The 22,160-nt window shown below is 40.8% G+C and overlaps 1 long non-coding RNA gene across 1 annotated transcript in view; it reads left to right on the forward strand.

Moving 5' to 3' along the window:
• The window catches only part of LOC146401658 (uncharacterized), a 102,965-nt gene that overhangs the window by 60,226 nt on the left and 20,579 nt on the right, over positions 1–22,160 (forward strand). The window contains exon 2 of the long non-coding RNA XR_014810611.1: positions 14,384–14,461. This is a non-coding gene — a long non-coding RNA (uncharacterized LOC146401658). The remainder of the gene's footprint in view (positions 1–14,383; positions 14,462–22,160) is intronic.

Consider the following 22,160-nt stretch of genomic DNA (forward strand, 5'->3'; position numbering starts at 1 on the left):
GTCTTTCTTCCATTGTACGTTCTTGCCTCCTTTGTCCTAGATGAGTTGACCATAGGTACTTGGGTTTATTTCTGGGCTTTCTATCTTGTTCCATTGATCTGTTTCTGTTTTTGTGCCAGTACCATATTGTTTTGATAACTGTAGTTTGTAGTATTGTCTGAGGTCAGAAAGCTTGATTCCTCCATTTTCATTTTTCTTTTTCAATATTGCTTTGGCTATTTGGGGTCTCTTGTGTTTCCATACAAATTTTAAAATATTCTGTTCCAGTTCTATGAAGAATGACTTGGTGATTTGATAGGGATTGAATTGAATCTGTAGACTACCTTGGGCAGTATAGTCATTTTGATGATATTGAATCTTCCAATCCAAGAGCATGGAATATCTTTCCATCTGTTTGTGTCATCTTTGATTTCTTTCATCAATGTGCTACAGTTTTCAGAGTATAGGTTTTTTGGTCTATTTAGGTAGGTTTATTCTTTTTGATGTGATGATAAATGGGATGGTTTTTCTGATTTCTCTTCCTGATCTTTCATTGTTAGTGTATAGAAATGCAGTTGAATTCCCTGTATTAATTTTGTAAACTGCAACTTTGCCAAATTCATTGATGAGTTCTAAGAGTTTTCTGTTGCTGTCTTTAGGGTTTTCTAGGTACAGTATCACATCATCTGCAGTGATAGTTTTACTCCGTCTTTTCCAATTTGGATTCCTTTTATTTCTTTTTCTTCTCTGATTACCATGGCTAGGAGTTCTGAACTATGCTGAATAATAGTGGTAAAAACTGGACATGCTTGTCTTGTTCCTGATCTTAGTGGAAAGGTTTTCAATTTTTGACCATTGAGAATGATGTTAGCTGTGGTTTTTTATACATGGTTTTCACTATATAAGTTCCCTCCATGACCACTCTCTGGAGAGTTTTTAATTAGAAACAGGTGTTGAATTTTGTCAAAAGCCTTTTCTGCATCTATTGAGATGATCATATGGTTTTTATTTTTCAGCTTGTTGATGTGGTGTATCATATTGATTGACTTGTGGTTATTGAAGAATCCTTGCATCCCTGGGATAAATCTGACTTGATCATGGTGTATGATCCTTTTGGCGTATATTTGGATTCAGTTTCCTAGTATTTTGTTGAGGATTTTTGCATCTATGTTCATCAGTGGTATTAGTCTGTAATTTTCTTTTTTGAGATATTATGATCCTATTTATTTATTTTTTAATTGTTATTTCCTCAATACAATTTTTTTTCTGCTGCGTAGTGAACCAGTTACACATGCATGTGTACAGTCTTTTTTCTCATATTATTATGCTCCATCATATGTGACTAGACATAGTTCCCAGTGTTACACAGCAGGATCTCATTGCCTATCTATTCCAAAGGCAAAAGTCTGCATCTATTAATCCCAAGCTCCCAATTCATCCCATTCCCTCCCCTTCCCCCCTGGCAACCACAGGTCTATTCTCCAAGTCCATGATTTTCTTTTTTGTGGAAAGGTTAATTTGTGCCATATATTAGATTCCAGATATGTAATATCAAATGGTATTTGTCTTTTTCTTTCTGACTTACTTCACTCAGTATGAGAGTCTCTAGTTCCATCCATGTTACTGCAAATGGCATTATTTTGTTCTTTTTTATGGCTGAGTAGTCTTCCATTGTGTACATATACCACATCTTCCTAATCCAATCATCTGTCAATGGACATTTGGATTGTTTCCATGTCTTGGCTGTTGTGATAGTGCTGCATTGAACATGCGGGTGCCTGTGTCTTTTTTGAGGAAAGTTTTGTCTAGATATATGCCCAGGAGTGGGATTGCTGGGTCATATGGTAGTTCTATGTATAGATTTCTAAGGTACCTGTTCTCAACAGTGGTCATACCAGCTTACATTCCCACCAACAGTGCAGGAGTGTTCCCTTTTCTCCACACCCTCTCCAGCATTTGTTATTTGTGGACTTTTTAATGATGGCCATTCTGACTGGTGTGAGGTGGTATCTCATTGTACTTTTGATTTGCATTTCTCTAATAATCAGGGATGTTGAACATTTTTTCATGTGCTCATTGGCCATCTGTATATCTTCCTTGGAGAAATGTCTATTCAGGTCTTTTGCCCATTTTTCCACTGGGTTGTTGGCTTTTTTGCTGTTGAGTTGTATAAGTTGCTTGTATATTTTAGAGATTAAGCCCTTGTCAGTTGCATCATTTGAAACTATTTTCTCCCATTCTGTAAGTTGTCTTTTTGGTTTCCTTTGCTGTGCAAAAGCTTGTCAGTTTGATTAGGTCCCATTGGTTCATTTTTGCTCTTACTTTTGTTGCCTTGGGAGACTGACTTGAGAAAATATTCATGAGGTTGATGTCAGAGAATGTTTTGCCTATATTCTTTTCCAGAAGTTTGATGGTGTCTTGTATTATATTTAAGTCTTTAAGCCATTTTGAGTTTGTTTTTGTTCATGGTGTGACGGTGTGTTCTAGTTTCATTGATTTGCATGCAGCTGTCCAGGTTTCCCAGCAATACTTGCTGAAAAGACTGTGTTTTTCCCATTTTATGTTCTTGCCTCCTTTGTCAAAGATTAATTGACCATAGGTGTCTGGGTTTATTTCTGGGTTCTCTATTCTGTTCCATTGGTCTGCATGTCTGTTTTGGTACAAGTACCCCCCTGTCTTGATGATTGTGGCTTTGTAGTATTGCCTGATGTCTGGGAGAGTTATGCCACTCTTGGTTTGTGTTCCTCAGGATTGCTTTGGCAATTCTGGGTCTTTTGTTGTTCCATATAAGTTTTTGGATTGTTTGTTCTAGTTCTGTGAAAAATGTCCTGGGTAATTTGATAAGGATTGCATTGAATCTGTAGATTGCTTTGGGTAGGATGGCCTTTTTTACAATATTAATTTTTCCAACCCAGGAGCATGGACTCTCTTTCCATTTTTTACATCCTCTTAATTTCCTTGATTAATGTTTTATAGTTCTCAGCATATAAGTCCTTTACCACCTTGGTCAGGTGTTTTCCCAGGTATTTGATTTTTTTGGGAGTGTGATTTTAAAAGGTATTGTATTTCTATATTCCTTTTGTAATATTTCATTGTTAGTATACAGAAATGTGACTGATTTCTGAATGTTAATCTTATATCCTGTTACTTTGTTGAATTTGTTGATGGTCCTCTTTAAACTGGGTGTTGATATTTCTTAAACTTCCTGAGTTTAACCAAAAATCCGTAATAGATATTGACTACTAAAAATAAAATTCTTTACAAGTGCTTGGTGGCCACATGCACTCTGGCAGCTTCACATGCTCAGCCTTGTGGGAAATAGGATTGTGGGTGTGCTCTTTTGATCCCCAGTACTGTTACCTATGTAGACTTGAACCATAACTGGAAGCTCTCAAAATGTTGTAATGGGGAACATGTTAATTACTCGATTTTTTCAAGTAAGATTGAAACACAAATTGTTATTTTCTGTAACATAAACCATATGGTATGTCTCTGTAAGTCTGTGAAGACTTCCTGCAATCTGAGAAAAGCATATTTATGCGCGAACACACTGTGCTTTGCGTACAACTTCAGGAGGTTCATGCATACTGGGTAAAGCTCCTTTCTTCAGCTATTTTTTTAAACCTAATACGAGCCTTTCTTTTTTCTACTTCTTTTTAAACCGAAATATAGTTGATTTACCATTTTGTATTAGTTTCAGGTGTACAGAAAAGTGACTCAGTTATATATATATATAATTTTCCATTACAGGTTATGACAAGATATTAAATATGGTTCCCTGTGCTATTCAGTAAATCCTTGTTACTTATCTAATTTATTCACAGTAGTTCGGGTAACTGTGTTTTTTTTAAAATTGAGATGTAGTTGATTTACAATTTTATATTAATTGTAGGTATACAACACAGTGATTCAAATTTTTTTCTAGATTATATTCCATTTGAAATTATTATGAATACTTGACTGTATTCCCTGTGCTGTATTAAACTGTTGATTTTTATGGATTGTGACTAAATTTAGAAACTTGTGCAGAAGGATTAATTCCAGATGAGTAAGAGATCAGGGATTCACTTTAATTTTTAGTCTTTTTTCTTTTCTTTTACATTAAAAAAATTTAGAGTACAGTTGGTGGTTTTTTCTTTGAGTAGAGATTTATGAAAACAGATCTACTTCTGAAAACATAGCTTAATTTTGACCATCTTCAAGATTTAAAACTTTTGATTAAAATGTTTTCAACAACCACCATTTTAAAAAAGTGATTTCAAATTAGGCTTATATTTTCCAGTTATGCAGCAAGCTAAGTCAGAAAGAGGGCCGACACTTGGTGCTTCTGGACAGCCAGGATCTGCATGTCTGGGGAGTGTGTCCCAGTCTTGGGATTTGTGATGGCAAGCAGCCCAGCTTTTAATAGTAATAAGGTGATTTGATGGTTATCTGATTTCTAATGAAAGTGACTTTCAAATTCTGCCTGGTGAGCTGATCCGTTTGAAATGTGCTCAGCAATATGGAGGAAAGTTAGATTTCAGATTTTGCTCAGAGGTCCTATTGGGCTTTGTGTTGATCCCTGTGAGCAGAAACTAGTCCATTTTGCAGTTTGAATCCAACTGGAAAACTCATGGGAAAGACTGATCTTAGCTTAAAAATCAGCAAAGCCAATGATTGAACTGGTTAACTATAAAACTGAATCTTATGGATTTAATAATTTATTATAAGCAATAAAATGAAGTTTAAAAAGACAGAATAAATCATTTTGCATCTCAATCAGTATTAAAATATAAAATTATCCTATTTTTAGATAATAACAATCAGTAATTGAACTATTCTGTGCCGAATAGTACTTCTGATTGTTTTGCTTGTATCGTCTTATTTAATTTTTATGACATTCTCAAGAAAGCATTGGCGTTATCACTTTATACCTCGAGAGACTGAGTCTAAAAAATTAAAACCACAAAGTTAGGAGGTCATGCAGCAGAAATTTGAACTCAGGACATATTGGTGTGACTCCAAACCCAAGCAATTTCCATTCTCCGTGTTCTTTTCCTGTAGGCCCTTAATGGTAAATTCTTGGCATTTACATTAGAATTAGTCATTTTAGTATTGTTTGTGCTGTATTAGTCAACTCACAATAGAACTTTATTTCTCATTCCTGTAAAGCACAAAGAAGGAGGTGCCCTGGGTTTTAGTCATCAAACCTCCATTGATGGTGGCTCTGCCACCTTCAGTATGTGGCTGCTTCTAAGGTTACTGGAGGTGTTGCTATTTAGGCTGCCAGATTTAGCAAATAAAAATACTGGACATTGTTGCAGGAGGTCCTTGAGAGAACTTGTCTGCTAGTTGACCTGTGAGCTAGATCCAGGCAGAGCAGTTTCCTCACCCCTGGCCCTGTCCTTGGAACATTCTGCCCCCCCACCCCCATTCCCACAGTGGGAGCCATTTGCAAGGCTGTAGTCTTGGGAGATCAGTGTTGAGACTGTCTGGATGATACATGTGACTGAACCCAGTTAAGGCCTCTATGTAAGGTTCTGGCAGGTGGGTGAGGAGAGTTACTCCTCTTATTGCCACCCAAGGCAGGGCATAGTAAGTAAGTTTCCTTTCTTGTTAAACCTGCCACCTACCAGTCTGGAGTGGACTCCCTCTTTTTTCAGTCTGTCTTTGCCCTTTGTGTATGGGGCATGGCAATTGTGAACAAACAATTAGCGAGCCTGACAAGAGACCAAAGAAATGGACCTTGGGAACGAGGCATCCCTTGGGGGAAATTCCAAGTTGGCCATTGATCTCTTTGTAGGGAGGGGTGGCCTATATGTTAGATGCTGTGGACTGCTGTGTGAATATGGGAATGCCCCCAAACACCAGTTGCTTTAATGTGCTTGTTTGAGGAACTGCCCATAGCACACTGCAGTAAAGAGGGAAAACAGATAGCTGTGTGTTGGTCTGGGCTCTGCTTTGGGTACTTGGGCAGACACTAATACCCTACTAGAGGCTGAAGCTTGAGTTAGAGAATTAGAAGAGTCTAAGATTAGAGAAGGACATGCAATGATCCACTACTCTGCTGGCTTTGAGGCTGGCAGACGAGGTGGAAGAGCAGAATAAGAAGACTCTAGTGTGCTGTTTTGCAAAGCTACGAGGGCACAAACTGCCTTGGATTAAGGTCTCAGTACTTGTGATGAAGCCTGATTGTGATGCTAAGAAGTGGAAACCCTGCAGAAGTGAGCAGAAGTGAGCAGCGAAAAGAGGAGGGTGTTGTGGTGATTGACAGTGAAAAGGGCAAAACATTCCATGTTGTCTGCTCCCTACTACAAAGGAAAGCAAAAGCACAATGACAATCCAGCCATTGGGGAGCCCCCAATTCAGGAAATATTCATGATGAGAGAATAACTATACTCCACGGAGCTTATTTTTTAACAAATTTTATTGGAATGTAGTTAACTTACAATGTTGTGTTAGTTTTAGGTATAGAGCAAAATGACTCATTGTACATATACATATATCCATTCTTCTTAAGATTCTTTTCCCATACTGGTTATTACAGAATCCTGAGTAGATTTTCCTGTGTTATACAATAGGTACTTGTTATTTTTCTATTTTATATGTAGTAGTGTGTATATGTTAATCTCAACCTCCTAATTTGTCCTTTCCCCCAAATGTTTCCCCTTTGGTATCCATAAGTTTGGTTTCTAAATTTTTGTAAAGTCTTTTATATCATTTTTTATTAAATTCCACATATTAGTGATCTCAAATGATACTTGTCTTCCTCTGTATGGCTTCATTTAATATGATAATCTCTAGGTCCATCCATGTTGTTGCAAATGGCATTACTTCTTTATTATGGCTGAGTAATATTCCATTGTATATATATATATATATGTACCACATCTTCTTTATCCAGTCATCTGTTTATGGACAATAAGTTTGCTTCCAAGTCTTGGCTATTGTAAATGGTGCTACAGTGAATACTGGGGAGCATGTATCTTTTCGAATTATGGTTTTGACTGGATATATGCCCTGGAGTGGGATTGCCGAATCATATGGTGGTTCTGCATTTAAATTTTGAAGGAATTTCCATATTTCCAATTATTCTCCATAGTTGTTGCACCAGCTTACATTCCCACCAACAGTATAGGAGGGTTACCTTTTCTCTATATCCTCTCCAGTATTTACTGCTTGTCTGCTGAGCTTATTGATGTAGCTACCAAGTTCCAGCAAAGGCCAGGGAAATTATTCAAGCATGATTGGTATGGCTATGGAATACAGTGCAGGTGGGGGTGGGGGTGAGATGGTGTTTTTCTGATCAGGTTAGAAAGGCAGAGAAAATGAGCGAGATCACCACACACCCTGCCTCCAACTGTGCCTGCCAAATGGAGTTTGGGGATGGGGGTGGTGGGGTTCAAGGTCCTCATTCCATTATGGACTGGATTACTCTAGCCTGCAGGGAGAGTCGGCTCCATGAAGGGGATCTTCCTGGGCACATGGGGACCTAGAAATCTATAGAGAAGGTACAACAAATTTTTAGGGAGTGGGGAATGAAACAGGTCATCTCCTGTAAATGAAGCCCTTGGTTGGGCCACATTCACTGCAGGAATGAAAGCTGGGATATTCTGTTACAACCTATCACCTTGTATGGGACACTGATATCCATGCTGAGCCCAGTAGTTGGATAAGACATTTATGATGTTGGGCAATCCATTGCTGATCTGCAGGAAACTGACAAATCTCAGAGATAGGTATGGGCTGGGTGGGAAAGAGCCAAGACAGAAGAGGATTTTGAAAAGCCAAAGGCTACCCCAATCAGCTGTAGAGGGTCTGGTAAAAGTAACCTGAAGGTAAATGTGGTTTGACTTCATTGCGAATGGACTCCCCCCCCCCCCCATGAAAAGATAGACCAGCAAACCCATGCCGTGCTGGTTGGCCTGTGAAAACCCTTACTACCTGAACAACAGTTTAGACCTGCCCCTGTCATCCGTGAAGTCCTGCCTGCTCTGGTAGTAGCTTCAGGGATATGGTCCTATTCGGTGGGTGCCTTCCATGCCCTAGGTTGAGGATGCAAGCCAAGATTCCCTCCGGATAAGGGGCACTGGGGGCAACTGGAGGCCCCATCTTGAGTTCACTATTTGTTGGTTCCCCAGAAATAAACAAAAGGAAGAGCTCAGGTTGGTACTGGAACTGAATACCTAGTATCACTCAGGAGTTTTCTGAGCCCCTCAGTGTCATCAATGGTTATGGAAGGCAAACAGTTATGGTAAGAATGTTTTCTTTGACATTGCCAACAAGATGTTGCCCCCTGTGAGAATATGAAGTTTTTAAATCTCTATTAAGGAGAACATATTTGGCGTTGATATTCTACAAGGTCAAACTTTGCAAACCTCTAGCATTGAGTTCTGCTTCCAGGTTAGAGTAATTAAACCAGTGCTGAGGGAAAATGCCAACTGAGAGCCAGTAGGTCTACCACCCCCAGGAAGTGTGGTAACTGTCAAACAAAATAAATTGCCTGAGATTGGACATAAGGAAACAGGAGAAACTATCCAAGAACTTAACTGAGTAGGTATTGTACACCAAGCACGCAGTGTTTTCCACAGCCCCAGATGGCCAGTAAAAAAGCCAGTGACTCACAGCAGATAACTGTGGTCCATTAAGAGTCAGTAATGCCCCCCATTTATGTGGCTGTGCCCAACATTGCCATCATCTTAGATACCTTGGTTCTGGTCCTAGGAGCATACCGGACTTGGCAAGTGTTTTTTCAATATATTCAATTGATCTGAGTCATAAGATCAATTGGCCTCATGTGGGAGGGGGCAATAATAGGCTTTTCAAGTGCCTCCTCGAGGCTCTCTGCACAGCCCCACTTTATGCCATGGGGGTAGCTTGAACTCTGTCCCTGATCTCCTTTACCACATCAGTGAAATGGGGCCATTACACTGATGATTGAATGTTGACATGTGAAGACTTGCCTCCGCTGCTGGGTGCCTTGCAGATTTTGCTGGAATATCTTCAAGGGAGAGGGCGGGAGGTGAACCCACAGAAAATTCACAGTCCAGGCACTGCCACAAATTTTTTGGGGGGTCATTGGGTCAGGTAAGACAAGCATGGTCTCAGAAGCTATGACTGATGAAGGTGCAAGCTTCTCCAGCCCCTAAGAATGCAAAGGAGGTGCAAACCTTTGTAGGGATTTTGGGGTTTTCAAGGACTTTTATTTCCCATCTGGCATAGAGTTCTTGTCCCTTATGCTGCCAGGTTAGGAAGGGCATGTGTGGTTCTGGGGATCAGGGCAGTGAGCTGCCTTTGAGAAGGCAGTATAAGTGACAGAGATGAAAGCTTTGGGCATCAGCCAAGCAGAGCTCCCATTTGAGTTAGATGCATCTGTGACTCCAGAATGTATGGGCTGAGCCCTGTGGCAGAGACAATAAAGACAGTACCCCTAGGATTTTAGTCCCAGCTTGGAAGGGGGCAGAAGCCTCATATACCCCTCTAAAACAATGGCCTCTAGAAGTTTTCACAGCATTCTTCCAGGTAGAACCACTTGCAAAGGAGCAGCATATCATGGTAAGAAGTTCCCTTCCCATGAAGGGCTAGTTTGAGGCTATGTCCCTTTGCCATGGCTCAAACCTCCACTTTGGCTAAGCAGCAGAGAAGCACCCTGTCTGCCAGCCCACTGTCTAGAAAGGAGGGGACTACTAGGCCCTGGAGAATATGTGGATCCTTGAAATGCCCCCACTTCTATACTCATGGTAGCCCCTGCGGCCTGTAGGGAGGAAGTGGAGGAAATTCCCATTGATGCCTGGCACATGCGTGGGTCTAGTCAGAGCAGCCCACCCACAGGGACAGCAGTCACTCTTTAGCCAAACACTGACACCATCTGGATGAAAACAGGAATGAACTGTAGTAGCCAGGGGTCTGAACTTGGAGGGGTTTGGTTGGCGATCCCTCCTGAGCCTTGGCTGTAAACCCTTTGCATTGACAGTGGGCTGTTCAGAAGGCATTAACTCTATGGTTAGAGACAATGAGAAGCTGAGAGGTGATCATAAATAAGCCTTTGGGGGTCAGGGTATGTGGTAAGACATCTGGATTCACCTGCAAGAGCATGAGGCAGGCCTTACTATCTTTCACATCCTGGCTAACAAGGCACTAATACCCCCTGGCAATTGGGATGCTGATGCCCTAGCATGGGTAGGAGTGCGAGTGATGACCTTCAGTAGATACAGTAGATTGGATGCATAGAGAGAGCACTGCCAGACCAGGGTGGAATGGCATATTGCTGAGGATGATGGACTGTCCTTGAAATACAATGACTTGTTTAATACAGTAATAGCATGTCCTTTGCGTTTTAAACAACACCTGAGGCAACTCTCAAAGGATACTGGGGCCATACACCAGAGTTCCCAACCAGTGAAAGACTGACAAATTGATTATCACCTCCCTCTAAGTGAAAGTTCTAAATGTGCCTTGGATTGTGTGGATGATGAGTCTGGCTTAGTATAAATTTTTCCCTGTCACTGAGGAAACCAGCCTGCCAGCATTAGGGGATTAGAGAAGCTGAATATCAGGTGTAGATACCGTTGTTGAACAGACAGTGATCAGGTGTTACAGATAAATGGTCATGATACAGAAGACTGGGGAAAAAAACATGACATTGAATGAAGGTTCCATCTCCCTATAACCTACAGGCAGTAGGGTTAGTAGAAATAATATTAAAGTAGTAGATTAAATTGCTAATATGTAAAACCACCTTGGCCAGATGGACTAAAGAATTATCCCAGTCTTTAATACATTTGAATGATAAACCAGACTGGGGAATTGGTCTGAGAAACCCAATACCATAAAAGTATGGATGTCTTGGGAGATAGCCATTGTCCTACCTCTTACTGACAATTGATGAGGGATTGTGCTGAGAACATGAGGTTCTATCACTCCTGGGAAAAGCATTGTCTACTGGGATTTGCAATGGAATGTCCTATTGGGATAAGTGAGTTCCTTTGAACACCTGGGGTCTTGTTGTCTTGCTAAAAGCTGGACCTGTTGAAATGCACTATACCTGGGATGGAACATACACCATTGAAAGAAGGGAAAGGTGGGAGTCCTGGCCTGAGACATCCCACCCTCAGCCCATCTCCTCACACCTGATAGTGTTGCCTCTCCCCAGTCAACTGTGTGATGTGCACAACCAGGGCAAGTTCCTAAAGCTGCAGCCACATTAACATCTAAGGATCAGGCCTCAGGTGTAATTTCTGTAGAAGTGGGAGGCCTCCCCATACAAGTTCCTACTGAATATCTGTCCTTTCTGCCTTCCACTTCTACTTCCTATAGCACACCTAGAAGCCCTTACTAATTTCACCCGGCAAGGTTTAAATGGTAGCCAGTGAAGCCTGTCCTTACTGAAGACTGAAATATCTCTAATGAGAAAAGCTGCTCGCAGGGGGCACCTATGCCATTATCCAAACAGAGTGGTGTGTGTTCATACCTGATGAGCGTGGGAATATATCCTCCTTATTAAACCACATGAGCATACAAGTAAATGCCCTCAGTGACCTGACCCTCAGTTTAGGGAACTTAATGAATCAGTGATTCAGATCACAGGGCTTTTGGTGGAAAAAATTGTTACTTATTTTGGGAATCATTATCCTTTTTTTTGGGGGGGGGATTGATGATGGGATCTTGGTTCCCAGACCAGGGATTGAATCCAGGCTGCAGTGGTGAGAGTGCAGGATCTCAACCATGATACCACCAGGGAACTGGGGATCATTTTCTTAATCTGTGTTTTCTCTTGCGTGTACCTATACTGTTCCTATGGGATCTGCCTTCCACATAGCTAGATTGCCACCAAAGCAGCCACCTCCATGCTGGTGAAACCCCGTGCTGATTGCTCAGGGCACATTGTGAAGAGGGGGTTTGTGAGATTGTATGAGCCCATCAGCAGGGGTGGAAAGTTTGAGGAGGCCAGTCCCTCAGGCCCAGAAGATGTAACCTGGGCCTGAGGGACTGGAGGCCTCTCCCCCTCGTCCTTGAAAGGTGTGTTCTGCCCATCATTCCCACAGTGGGGACCATTTTCAAGGATGCAGCCTTGAGACAGTAATGTGTTGTTGACCATCTGGATTGCATATGTTTCGGAACCCAATTAAGGCCTCTGTATAAATTTTTCAGGTTCTGGTAGGTGGGTGCAGAGATCTACTTGTCTTTTGATCACTCAAGACAAGCCTCATAGTTAAGTTCCCATGTTCATTAAACCTGCCACCTACCCATCTGGAGTGCTCGCCTCTTTCTTTGGTCTCTCCTTGCCTTTTGTGTATGGGGCCCATTTGTGAACCAACAGGCACTGGTTAAGTTTGAATTTCAGGTAAATGACAAGTAACTTCTTAGTATATCTCCTTCAGTATTTGGGACATTTACATTTTTGATGCATTTTGTTTCCTAAGTCTGACAACCTGAATGTCAATGCCCCATTAAGTAGAGGTGTGTCCCAAACATTGCATGGGATGCACTTACATGTCACATTATTTGTTGTTTTCCTGAAATTCAATTTTTTTTTTTGTCTTTTCTAGAGCTGCGCCCATGGCATATGGAGGTTCCCAGGCTAGGGGTCTAATCAGAGCTGTAGCTACCGGCCTATGCCAGAGCCACAGCAAAGTGGGATCCGAGCTGCGTCTGCGACCTACACCATGGGTCACGGCAACACTGGATCCTTAACCCACTGAACAAGGCCAGGGATTGAACCCCCAACCTCATGGTTCCTAGTCCGGTTTGTTAACCACTGCGCCATCGTGGGAACTCCTGAAATTCAAGTTGAATTGGGAGTCCTGCATTTTTAAAATTAACATTGGATGGAAGATGGAATGGCAGGTGAACATGGGAGATCTCTTGGGAGGTTTTTATGCCAGGTCTGAAAGTGGCATATATCAGTTCTGCTCACATTCCTTGGCAGCTACCTGTCTGTGTTACAGTCTCACCTAGATGTAAGGAAGAGAAGATTGAAAGTGCATCAGCTGAGTGAACAATTACCAACAGCAACATTATGCAAGGAAAGGTGGCACAAGTCACCGGGCACCTCCTCCTCAGCATGTGAGCAGCTATCGTGGGTCAGGTTCCAGGTGGGCCTGTATCTGCAAATGGAGGCAATATGTCATAGTCATTGAGTACTTTGTCCTGGCAAATCTGGACTTAAACCATAGGCCATTTTCTAACTAGCTATGCAGTTTGGGCGAGTTGCCTTAACTTACTGAGCCTGTTTCCTCATTGATCAAAAAGAGATAATAGAGGACATCCTTAGAGAGTTTTTACGAGGACTAAATCAGAAAATCCATGTAAAGTACTTTGTACAGCAGCATGTAATGGTAGCTCCTTCTTCTTTGGGTCATAGGAGTATTTGTCAGTCTAGTTTCTTTGTGTCTTTGTCTGTTCTTCATATTTTCCGGTGTCTAAAAGACAATAACATTTACTTTTTAAAAATGACACCCAGGAACTGATAAAGCCTGGCTTCTGGGTGCTTATTTTTTGAACTGTGGCTGAAAACTTAGAATAATAATTAAAAAATATATAAGGGTGGTAAAAATTGATATGCTTTGTGTTGGTAATAATTAAAAGCCGTGGAGAAACTGAATATCTGCTTGGGTAAATAAATATTTTCGGGGTAGGAAAACTATTAAAAATGAATAAGTAATGAGTATGCATTACTTATTGGATGTAAATATTTACCCAGATAGTCTTTTCACAACACAAATTATTACTCTGACTTCTCATTGCACTACCTTATAACTTTTTCTGAGCATGCTTTAGTACTTGGAACTAAAATTATGTCGTTCTTCAGAATGATGGGTCTTATGAAGACTTATCTGTCAAGTAGCCAGCTGTGTTACGGCAGGTCATTCAGATTCTTTCTCTTCTCGCTTTAATTTACTTTCAGTAGAGAGATGGCTGGCAAGGTTTAAGCAAGCATGATGAAGACTAATTAAAGAGTTGTTCCTCAAATCTCCTTGAAATTAGAGGTTGAGTCACTGAAATAATTCATATTTCATAACCCAAAATAAGCAAAACTTTGAGTCTTAGCAAGAAAATTGAAGAGCCTTATGGATTACCCAATTCTTTGCTGTGGAATTGTGTAATTGAATTTAGAATATAATAGAATTTGTGTTTCCAATAAAACCAACCCAGAACGGCTTTGCATCATAGAACTAAATTAGACCATAACTCCCTCTAATTAGTTTGGGTAGTAATATTTTTAGTCCTTAATCATACCTTTTAGTGAAGAATTCTGAAGTCTTTAGAATAAAGTCTATTGTCCTATATCCTTAGGGGTAGTTCTTGAATGGGGAAAGTTAAAAGATGCAGGGACAGAAGACGTGATCTAAGGAGTATTTTTAAAAAGAACTTTTTGGGGAGGTATGGAGATACTTTATAACTGCTACACTTAAATTTTTTCTAGATATTGGAGCTGCCTTGTCACATTATCCCAGGGTGCAGAGACAGCAGAGGGAACACTGCCCAGAGGGAACCCAAAGAGGTATGAGCTAGGTAGAACTGGATGGTTCAACTGCAGGGCTTCATTGACCTGTATTCTCGAGTTAGTGCCTTCAACTACTGCCTAAGACATTTCCATGATACCTTTCCTTTTCATATAATGGGCCAGAAGAACCAAAAGAGGTGGTGAAGAGGTAAGTGGCTCCTCAGAATTACTAGACTTGAGACAGGTGGATTTTGCACAAATAATCCAGTTGATTGCATCCACTTTCCATTTCATTTTCCAGAATCTGGTTTATGAATTTTTTGTTTTGTTTTTTGTCTTTTTAGGGCCATACCTGCAGCATATGGAGGTTCCCAGGTGAGGGGTCTAATTGGAGCTGTTGCTGCCAGCCAATGCCACAGCCATAGCAATGCCATATCCGAGCTGTGTCTGTGACCTATACCACAGCTCACAGCACGCCGGATCTGTAACCCACTCAGCAAGGCCAGGGGTTGAACCCGCAACCTAATGGTACCTAGTCAGATTTGTTTCTACTGCGCCATGATGGGAACTCCAAAATGTTGTTTTTTTGTTTTTTGTTTTTGCTTTTTAGGGCCGCACTTGCGGCATATGGATCTTCCCAGGCTAGGGGTCGAATTGGAACCACAGCTGCCAGTCACAGCCATGTGGGGTCTGAGCCGCGTCTACCACCTACACCACAGCTCATGGCAATGCCATATCCTTAACCCACTGAGCAAGGCCAAGGATTGATCCTGCATCCTCATGGATCCTAGTTGGATTCATTAACTGCTGAACTATGAAGGGAACTCACCTAGTTTGTGAATTTTTAAAAATTAAAACTTGAAAATGTGATATAACTGCCCATGTGTATTCTGAACCTGATTGATGGCAGAACATATGATAATGATGAACTATTTCATTTTCTGGAAACTTCGTTAAGGTTGTGCATATCAGTTGCAAAGTTGTACAGATATCTTTTGATGGCAATAGATGCACTGGGGACAAAAGCCCTTCTCTTAGATAATTTTTTTCAGTGTCCACTCTTCCCTTCTCAAGAACCAGTCAACATTTACAGATCAATTCTTTATTGTGTGTAAAAGCTTTTATCATATTCCTTATCGTAGTCCTCAAATCTGTCTGCCCTTGATCCCTGCTGTTTTCTAGGCTGAGAGGGCATTATTAGAATATCACTAAGAATTGTTGCAGCACTTTAGAGGCAGTGAGGAAATGTGAAGATGGTGAGGAGATTGGAGCATCCTCAGGGAGATATTTAGATGGAATCTCTGAGAGTATGATTCCGACCAAGGAAAAGAAAAATGGGACAGAAATTATTCTTTGATTTCTGCTCAGTTTAAACCTGAGGACAAGCTTATTGAAAGCAGGTTGTTTGCTTTGCAGTTAAAGCCCTGAGTAGAACAATGGGATTTAAATCTCAGCAGTGACATTTTCATCGATGACATTAAGAATTTATTGAAAACCTGAAGGGCGCATAAGAACAAACGAGGGAAGAGGAGAAGGAATGTATCTGTGGGATAGGGTGAGGTAGATTTTGAGACTGGATGCTGCTTGGAGGGATGGGGGTCAGGAGTGTTCAGAAGAGTGGCAGTAATCCCTTTAGATGCATTTGGAAAAAAATTCTGAAAATTTACCAGGCAGGCATATTTATTCCTGTGGCCCTCAGTGAGTTTTATCATCTAACAGTAGATAGCTATGTTGAGAAAGGAGGAGCCCTAGTGATAAATGTGCTGAGTCTTCTATTTTGTTGTTATGGAAAGTTGAATTAAACCAGAGACTCTGGGCAAATCATTTTAGTATGATTAAAAACATTCATTACATTTCCCTCCTTAAAAGCAGCTTCCCTAAAGCACGGAAAAATGTTAAAAATGCATTTGCATTAAAGTCTGATTTTTTTTTTAAATTGGAAGACGTGAAAGCACATTAAACAATTTTTCCCCTCAGCACACAGTCATTAGAGTAATTAGGAATTTGTTGGTGATGACTGTCTGGAGGGAAGATGACCTTACCTCATCTTTTAGTTTTTCTCTCATAAAAACAACATTTGGTGAGAACCCAGTCATGACTGCGATAGAAAGTTTATAGAAAGTAAAGTCTATGGATTTTAAGATTGACTTGAGGAGTTCCCGTCGTGGCGCAGTGGTTAACGAATCCGACTAGGAACCATGAGGTTGCGGGTTCGGTCCCTGCCCTTGCTCAGTGGGTTAAGGATCCGGCGTTGCCATGAGCTGTGGTGTAGGTTGCAGACGTGGCTTGGATCCCACGTTGCTGTGGCTCTGGCGTAGGCTGGAGGCTACAGCTCCGATTTGACCCCTAGCCTGGGAACCTCCATATGCCGCGGGAGTGGTCCAAAGAAATAGCAAAAAGACAAAAAAAAAAAAAAAAAAAGTTGACTTGACCTTGAAATAATAATTTCGCAGTTGTGCATTTCATGAAAAGGAGAAAAAATTTTAAGTATATGATTGCTTAGACCTTGTCCGTGAGTTGCTAGTCTTACCTGAATCTCTATATGTCAGTATTTCTTTTTATGCCATTTCATGTCTTGGCAGTACATTTACAAGAGGATTACTACATGTTATATGTAGGACAATTTTTGTTTTTAGTAACAAGTAAGATGTGATTTTTACCCCAATGGCAGTCTAGCTAGGGATATATGTTTCCTAGTGGATCTATAGTTACCATTAATTAAAGTAATATCAGCTAGTAAGAGCTAAGTCCCCTGCCATTATTGGATTAACATAATAGTTTTTCTCTCACTCATACAAAGTTCAAAATTCTTTATGGCAGACAGAATAATGCCCAGTACCCTACCCCCAAAGATGTGCATGTCCCAATCATCAGAGCCTTACATGGCTAAAAGGACTCTAAAGACGTTATTAAGTTAAGGGTTTTTTTTTTTTTTTTTGTCATTTTAGGGTCATACCCATAGCATATGGAAGTTCCCAGGCTAGGGGTCGAATGGGAGCTGCAGCTGCTGGCCATTCCCCACAGCCACAGCAGTGTCAGATCTGAGCTATGTCTGCACCAGAGCTCACAGCAGTTGCAGATCATGGTGATGCTGGAAACTTAACCCACTGAGCAGGGCCAGGGATCGAACCTACGTTCTCATGGATAGTAGTTGGGTTCATTACTGCTCAGCCACAATGGAAACTCCAAGTTAAGGACCTTGAGATGGGAAGATTATCCTGAGTTATTTGGGTAGGCCCAATGTCACAGTGGTTATTAAAAGAGAGGGAGGGAGGCAAGACAGACACAGAAGGCGTGAAATGACAGAAGTAGAGCGTCCAAGAGAGACCAAAAGATACTATGCTGCTGATTTTAAAGATGGAGGATGGATCCATGAACCATTCAGCTGGCCTCTAGACACTATAAAAGGGAAGGAAGTATTCTCCCCTTGAACCTCCAGGGGAATGCAGCCCTGCTGAACTATTTTAGGCCTTCTAACTCCTGAAATGTAGAATAAATTTGCATTGTTTTAAGTCACTAAATTTGCGGTAATTTGTTACAGCAGGCTTGAGAAGCTAATATTCCTTCCATGCGGTTATCCAGGGACCCAGTCTTTCTTTTATGGATCCGCCAGGGACCAGGCCCTTGGAGTCTGCTGCAGTGAGCCAGTGGGTAGACAAAGAGAGTGAAGGTTGGTCCTGGAACCTTGAGGTGGGCCAAGGTAGTTAGTGGCAGATGCAATTTCTATTCACATTCCATTGTTTTCACTCATGCCAAGATGTCATTCTGACTGAAGTTCTCCTGTATGCTTTATGACCCCTTTATCAGTCTGACATTTCTTTTTTTTTAAATTCCTCAAATGAATTTATCACATCTGTAGTTGTATAATGATCATAACAATCTGATTTCACATCCCAAGCACATCCCCCCCAAGCACATTCCCCGCCCCCCTGCCAAACTGTCTCCTCTGGAGACCATAAGTTTTTCAATGTCTGTGAGTCAGCATCTGTTCTGCAAAGAAGTTTAGTCTGGAGTTCCCGTCGTGGCTCAGTGGTTAACGAATCCGACTAGGAACCATGAGATGTGGGTTTGATCCCTGGCCTTGCTTAGTGGGTTAAGGATCCGGCATTGCCATGAGCTGTGGTGTAGGTTGCAGACGCGGCTCAGATCGGGTATTGCTGTGGCTTTGGTGTAGGCTGGCGGCTACAGCTCTGATTAAACCCCTAGCCTGGGAACCTCCATATGCCACAAAGGCGGCCCAAGAAATGGCAAAAAGACAAAAAAAAAAAAAAAAAGTTTAGTCTGTCCTTTTTTCAGATTCCACATGTCAGTGAAAACATTTGATGTTGGTGTCTTATTGTATGGCTGACTTCACTTAGCATGATAGTTTCTAGGTCTATACATGTTGCTAAAAATGCTGGTATTTCATTCTTTTTAATGGCTGAGTAATATTCCACTGTGTATATGTACCACATCTTCTTGATACACTCCTCTGTCGATGGACATTTAGGTGGTTTCCATGTTTTGGCTATTGTAAATAGTGCTGCAATAGAACGTTGGAGTACGTGTCTTTGTGAGTCGTGATTTTCTCTGGATAGATGCCCAGGAGTGGGATTGCTGGATCAAATGGTAGTTCTATGCTTAGTTTTCTGAGGCATCTCCATACTGCCTTCCACAGTGGTTGCACCAATTTACAATCCCACCAACAGTTTAATAGGGTTCCTTTTTCTCCACACCCTCTCCAGCACTTACTGTTTGTAGACTTTTGGATGATGGCCATTCTGGCTGGTGTAAGGTGGTACCTCAGAGTGGTTTTGACTTGCATTTCTCTAATAAGGAGTGATGTTGAACATCTTTTCATGTGTTTTTTGGCCGTCTGTATGTCTTCTTTGGAGAACTGTCTGTTTAGATCTTCTGCCCATTTTTGGATGGGGTTGTTTGTTTTTTTGGTATGGAGCTGCAGAAGGGTTTGTAAATTTTGGAGATGAATCCCTTGTCAGTGGATTCACTTGCAAAGATTTTCTCCCATTCTGTGGGTTGTCTTTTCGTGTTGTTTAGGGTTTCCTTTGCTGTGCAGAAACTTTGAAGTTTGAGTAGGTCCCATTTGTTTATTTTTGTTTTTGTTGTCAATACTCTGATAGGTGGATCTGAGAAGATGTTGCTGTCATTTAAGTCAGAGAGTGTTTGGCCTATGTTTTCTTCTAAGAGTTTTATAGTGTCTGATCTTATATCTAGGTCTTTAATCCATTTGGAGTTTATTTTTGTGTATGGTGTTAGGGAGTGTTCTCATTTCATTCTTTTCCATGTGGCTGTCCAGTTTTCCCAGCACCACTTATTGAACAAGCTGTCTTTTCTCCATTGTATATTCTTGCCTCCTTTGTCATAGATGAGTTGGCTGTAGGTGCGTGGGTTTAATTCTGGGCTTTCTATCCTGTTCCACTGATCTATATTTGTGTCTTTGTGCCAGTACCATGCGGTGTTGATGATTGTTGCTTTGTAGTATAGTCTGAAGTCCGGGAGCCTGATTCCTCCAGCTCCATTTTTCTTTTTCAGGATGTCTTTGGCTATTCTGGGTCTTTTGTGCTTCCAAACAGACTTTAAAATATTTTGTTCGAGTTCTGTGAAAAATGTCCTTGGTAATTTGATAGAGATTGCATTGAATCTGTAGATTGCCTTAGGTAGTATAGTCATTTTGATAATATTAACTCTTCTAATCCAAGAACATGGTATGTCTTTCCATCTGTTTGTGTCATCTTTGATTTCTTTCATCAGTGTCTTATAGTTTTCAGAGTACAGGTCTTTTGTCTCTTTAGGTATGTTTACTCCTAGGTATTTTATTCTTTTGGATGCGATGGTAAACGGGATTGCATCCCTAATTTCTTTCTCTGCTCTTTCATTGTTAGTGTATAGAAATGTTGTTGATTTCTGTGTATTGATTTTGTATCCTGCGACTTTGCCAAATTCGTGGATGAGCTCTAACAGTTTTCTGGTAGAGTCTTTAGGATTCTCTAGGTATAGTATCATGTCATCTGCAAATAGCGATAGTTTTACTTCTTCCTTTCCAAATTGGATTCCTTTTACTTCTCTGATTGCTGTGGCTAGGACTTCCAAAACTATGTTGAAGAGTAGAGGCGAGAGCGGACATCCTTGTCTTGTTTCTGATCTCAGTGGGAATTCTTTCCGCTTTTCACTATTGAGGAATAATGTTTGCTGTGGGTTTGTCATGTTGAGTTAGGTTCCCGTTATGCCCACTTTCTGAAGGTTTTTTTTTTTTTTTTTTTTTTTTTTTAATCAGAAATGGGTGTTGGGGGAGTTCCCGTCGTGGCTCAGTGGTTAACGAATCCGACTAGGAACCATGAGGTTGCGGGTTTGATCCCTGGCCTCAGTTGGTGGGTTAAGGATCCGGCATTGCCATGAGCTGTGGTGTAGGTTGCAGACGTGGTTCGGATCCCACGTTGCTGTGGCTCTGGCATAGGTCAGTGGCTACAGCTCCAACTGGACTCCTAGCCTGGGAGCCTCCATGTGCCGCAGGAGCGGCTCTAGAAAAAGGCAAAAAGCCAAAGGAAAAAAAAAAAGAAATGGGTGTTGGATTTTGTCAAAGGCTTTTTTTTTTGTGTCTATTGAGAGGATCATATCGTTTTTATTCTTCAGTTTGTTAATGTGGTGTATCACACTGATGGATTTGCGGATATTGAAGAATCCTTGCATTCCTGGGATAAATCCCACTTGATCATGATGTACAATACTTTTAATGTGTTGTTGGATTTGGTCTGCTAGGAATTTGTTGAGGATTTTTGCATTGATGTTCAGCAGTGAAATTGGCCTATAGTTTTCTTTTTTTGTCTGGTTTTTGTATCAGGGTGATGGTGGCCTCATAGAATGAGTGTGGGAGTATCCCTTCCTCTGCAATTTTTTGAAATAATTTCAGAAGGAGAGGTGTTAGCTCTTCTCTAAATGTCTGATAGAATTTGCCTGTGAAGCCATCTGGTCCTGGACTTTTGTTTGTTGGAAGTTTTTAATTTAATTTTATTTTTTAATCACATCTGTAGTTGTATAATGATCATAGCAATCTGATTTCACAGGATTTGTTGGAAGCTTTTAAATCACAGTTTCTATTTCAGTTCTTGTGATTGGTCCATTCATCTTTTGTATTTCATCTTGGTTTAGTCTTGGAAGATTGTACTTTTCTAATAATTTGTCCATTTCTTCTAGGTTTTCTGTTTTATTGGCATATAGTTGCATATAGCAGTCTCTTATGATCCTTTGTATTTCTGTGATGTCCGTTGTTACTTCTCCTTTTTCATTTCTAATTTTATTGATTTGAGTCCTCTCTTTTTTTGCTTGATAAGTCTGGCTAGGGGCTTATCAATTTTGCTGATCTTTTCAAAGAACCAGCATTTTGTTTCATTGATCTTTTCTATGGTTTTCTTTGTTTCTAGTTCATTGATTTCTGCTCTGATCTTTATGATTTCTTTCCTTCTACTAACTTTAGGTCTTGTCTGTTCTTCTCTCTCAAGCTGCTTTAGATGTAAAGTTAGCGTGTTTATTTGGGCTTTTTCTTGTTTCCTGAGGTGGGCTTGTATTGCTATAAATTTTCCTCTTAGAATGGTTTTTGCCTCATCCCATAGGTTTTGGAGTGTAATATCTTTGTTGTCGTTTGCTGCTAGGTATTTTTTAATTTCCTCTTTGATTTCTTCAGTGATCCATTGGTTGTTGAGTAGCATGTTGTTTATTCTCCATGTGTTTGTGTTTTTTGCAGTTTTTTTCTCGTTGTTGA

Source organism: Sus scrofa, chromosome 7, assembly GCF_054392235.1.
Source record: "Sus scrofa isolate SSC_HxYL_T2T_F1_AM1 chromosome 7, Sscrofa_HxYL_maternal_Yorkshire_Landrace_v2.0, whole genome shotgun sequence".
NCBI lineage: Eukaryota > Metazoa > Chordata > Mammalia > Artiodactyla > Suidae > Sus > Sus scrofa.